Here is a 3,992-nt window from a genome sequence, read left to right on the forward strand (position 1 = left end):
ACGACAGGTAACAAGAGGCAGGTGGGAATAATCAAACTCATCATGGGCACACAGGAAGGGAGGGGCGAGCACACAGACAGAAACCAAGACAACCGACACTTAGTGGAACAGCTGGGGCTAAGGCGTGACAGAACGGGGTTTTGTTTCCAAACCGGTGATCATGATGTCGTTCATTCTGGTGTATTGCTCCAAATCGGCCACCTGATTCTCCAGCAAGTTAATCCGCTTTTCCTTCTCGGTGATTTGTAATCTCAAAGGTTTTACTTCCTCTACCAGGCTCATGATGGTTTTTTGCTGTTGTCTAACAGGAGACATTTCCTCCGTCAGCATATCCAGCGCTCTTTTAATATCATCAATCTCCTCCATCTGCGCCGTGTTCTTTTATGGTGGCATGGCGTCTCGCTTGATTTGTGTGTTTGGTGGAGAATGAACCAGGAAGGGAAATTACACTTCTGTCCACGCTCACTCGATGTGCGCGTACCCAACACCGGCGCTTGTTTGCGCTTTGACGTTCCGCGCCGCCCACTCAGTGATCACAAGCAACAAAAAGACTATGGATTAATATTTTATGATTATGATTATGATGACATTTTTTGCAAAGCGGGCCAGATTTGGTTAGATGAAAATGTATAGGGGCCGACCATTCGCACCAACATTCCTCGAACCATTACCATTGTAAATGAACTTGTAAATATGTAACTATATCCTTTGCTGTCTGCAAATAGGTTGATATTACAATGGAGAATCTGTTGTCAATTGCACTACCAGAAAAGTCAAAGATTAAAATAATCATGAATTAAATACAAATGAACAATGCTATGAAAGTTGAATGAATTTTTTATTAGATGTATTAAGTTTGTTTTATTATTGTTATTGTATTCATAAGAAGGGTGATATTGGTGTTTGTGACTGCAGTAAACAGGCCAGTTTCCCTGTCAGCCATAGTCATCTATTAGACGTCTGATCTATGTATAGACCTAATTTAGACATCTAAATTTAGTCTAGTATAGACCTGAAATAGACGTCTAAATTAAAAAGATCAAATATGATCATGTTTTGAAATTTTAAAGTCTCAACCAGCCGTAAGTTGTATAAATAATGTACAGAAGTTGTTTTGATTTGTGTTTAACAAGCATATTGATCCGTACATGTGAATTGGTTATTTCTGTAGCCTGATATAGACGTCTATTTTAGGTTATGTTCTAGACTTAAAATAGACGTCTAAATTACACATATATATATATATATATATATATATATATATATATATATATATATATATATATGAAATATTAGACCATAAACCAGCTGTAGGGTGTCTAAATAATGAACAGAGGTTGCATTGCTTTGTTTTAAAAGACCATTGAGCCGGTGACGTGTGGTTATTTCTGTAACCTGATTGACATTTATATTTGTTTGTATGTGTTTGTTGGGGGGTGGTTTGGTAAAGTAAACATCCTTTACTTTTCAAACGTGGTTAAAACTTATTCATCTTACGTTTTTATTACAAGGCATTATATGTTGCTTGAAATGTATGAAGTGACCCATGTAAACTACTTTTGCAAGTAGTTGGAGTTGTTTGGGGTTATTCGCAAATTTGAGATTTTCTGATGGCATGGGAAAGATGTAATTTCCCTTTTTTACCCATGTAGTGATTTGTGACTCCAGATTTAGCTCAAGGAGTGGTAGGTCTTTATCTTCTGATGTCATTAAAATGGCCAATAAAAAATTCTTGAATCTTGAATGTGCACTTAACTTTGTTTTGCGCTCTAGAGGGCATGGAACTGCAAGGAAAATTTTTCACTTTTAAAGTTAAAATTGTGTTGTGTCATGTGATTAACAGGAGTTAATGGGTGATTTGTCAAATCAGACATGTTCTTTTTCCCTCTCCCTCTTTTTCAGACTCCAAACCTGGAGAAAAGAGGAGCATCTGTATTAAAAACTGACCGGACTCCACAAGGTACAGATTGATTTGACTTATTCTTGATTGTGGAAGTAATCACAACTGCCTTGTGTTATCTTTGTAAATTGATCTGTTATTGGTGGTTTGAATATACTTATGTATGTTTAGCTACTGTCGAGCGTATGCAAAAAGCGTATATCGTAATTGCAATCTTCAATATGGAACTTTCATTTATGACGTGTCATTGCCTTGATTTTCAAACGTCAAAGTGCAAAATAAAACCCAGGTTTACCCTGTACATTTTCATCATTTGGATAACAACTTGTAGAACAAGCAATTTTATCAGTACTATTTTAAAATGAATACAACAGCCAAATTAAATTGCACCACATTCAAAGGCACAGACAGAATGCCATTTTTTTTTTTCAAACAGGGCAAAGTTCAATATTGGAAAATGGTTCTGTCACGTCTCGTCCCCAGCCGTTTTAATTTGTCTCTGTTGTCATGGTTTCGGTCTGCGTGCTCGCCCCTCCCCTCCTGTGTGCCCATGATTAGTCTGATCATTCTCACCTGCCTCTTGTTACCTGTCGTGTATTTAAGTCTTGTCTGCCCCTCACTCCCCGTCGGATCATTAATGTCTTCAGATCCTTTGTTTCACGGCCGTCGGTTAGTCCTCTTGTTGTTTTGTTACGTCATGTCAGTTTGCGGAGTCTGTTAGTTTTGTTTTCTCCAATAAACCCTGGTCCAAGCTGCATTTGGTCGCCCTGCTCCATCCGTTCCTTTGAATCTTCCAGCTAACACTTGCGTCATTCTTCAACAGCTAGGAAGTGAGTGTGAAACGCCCATCAGTTTTTTTTTTTTTTTTTTAGTAGCCATTAGTCATTTATAAAGAGGACATAGCTGCCGTAATTTAAGTGAGTATTTTATTTCTATTTCTCTTTATTGTCAGAGTTTCTGAAGGTCATCATGGAGCCCCTTCTGGCAATCCATGGGCTGAGGAGCCTCAACTCTCATTCATAATGTGATGCGGAGAGTGGACTGTTGCCCATGATTGATCTGGAGACCTTTGACTTGATGTTCAAGGAAATAAATGACAAACAGGATGCAAGAATGAATGACAGAATGATTAAGCTTGGAAAGATTAGTCAAAATTTTGGATGTTGTGATCCCCCCTTCACTCTTGATAGCTTACAAATGGAACCTGTAGGGTTCCGTTTGGTTTAATTGCTGTACTGTCAAAGTTACTGACTTTTCAGTTATTCTTTTGCTTGATTTACAAGAAAAAAAGTCCTCAATACAATGTTGTCTGCTCTTAATTCCACTCGTCTGAGACACTGTTCATAATGCCTTGTATACAGATTGCAAAGCAGTCTTGTGTTGGGAGGGGCTGATTTGAAGACCTGCATGTTTCCAAGACCATGGACAGGTATTAGTTTGACATCTGTACTGTAGATTAGAAAAGACAACAGTGAAGGCTTACGATGTGGTGGCTGCTCTCAATGTTGACATTTTTTTTCTGTTGTAGATTTTACACAAATGACAATATGCGTGGTGGTGAAACTCGTGCAAAGAGGGTGCACAAGAAGACTGCTCTGATAGCGCTGGTAAATAAAAAAAAAAAACTTGTCTGCTCGTTCCTGTGCAATCGTACATGTGCGACTGACATGACATACATCAAGGAAAAACTATTTTGCAGGTAGTTTTTTTTCTTCCCAAATTCATATTTCTTTTACAGCACAATGTCAAGGTCTACAATGGGTGGTGCCTGATGTCCATTGAGTTCATCTTTGTAGAAGCTGTTGGCGACACGCACAGAGGCCACGGATGATGAAACAAGGACTGCAATGGCTTTAAAACTAAAACGGCGGGGGGGATCGGGGAGCGCGCGCGTGTGGGAGGGGGACTTGACTTTGTTGTCTCTGTGCGGGAATGTTAGAACTCCTCTTTGTTGTCTCCGTGCATGGATGTTAGAACTCCTCTTTGTTGTGTGGAATAAAGAGCCAACTATCAAACACATGCCAGATTCATTGAAACGCTACATTATCAAAAGTGGGATTTATCTATAGCGACGGTATGGCATCGCGTAAGG

The 3,992-nt window shown here is 39.0% G+C and overlaps 1 long non-coding RNA gene across 1 annotated transcript; it reads left to right on the forward strand.

Annotated features, from left to right (window-relative positions):
* Positions 1 to 1,980: 1,980 nt before the first annotated feature.
* Positions 1,981 to 3,771, forward strand: LOC148404719 (uncharacterized). Its single transcript, XR_015861397.1, has 4 exons — positions 1,981 to 2,730; positions 3,262 to 3,329; positions 3,429 to 3,507; positions 3,639 to 3,771. It is a non-coding gene; the product is annotated as an uncharacterized LOC148404719 (long non-coding RNA).
* The last annotated feature ends 221 nt before the right edge of the window (positions 3,772 to 3,992 follow it).

Source organism: Syngnathus floridae, chromosome 1, assembly GCF_059516105.1.
Source record: "Syngnathus floridae isolate MCC-2025c chromosome 1, RoL_Sflo_1.0, whole genome shotgun sequence".
Classification (NCBI taxonomy): domain Eukaryota; kingdom Metazoa; phylum Chordata; class Actinopteri; order Syngnathiformes; family Syngnathidae; genus Syngnathus; species Syngnathus floridae.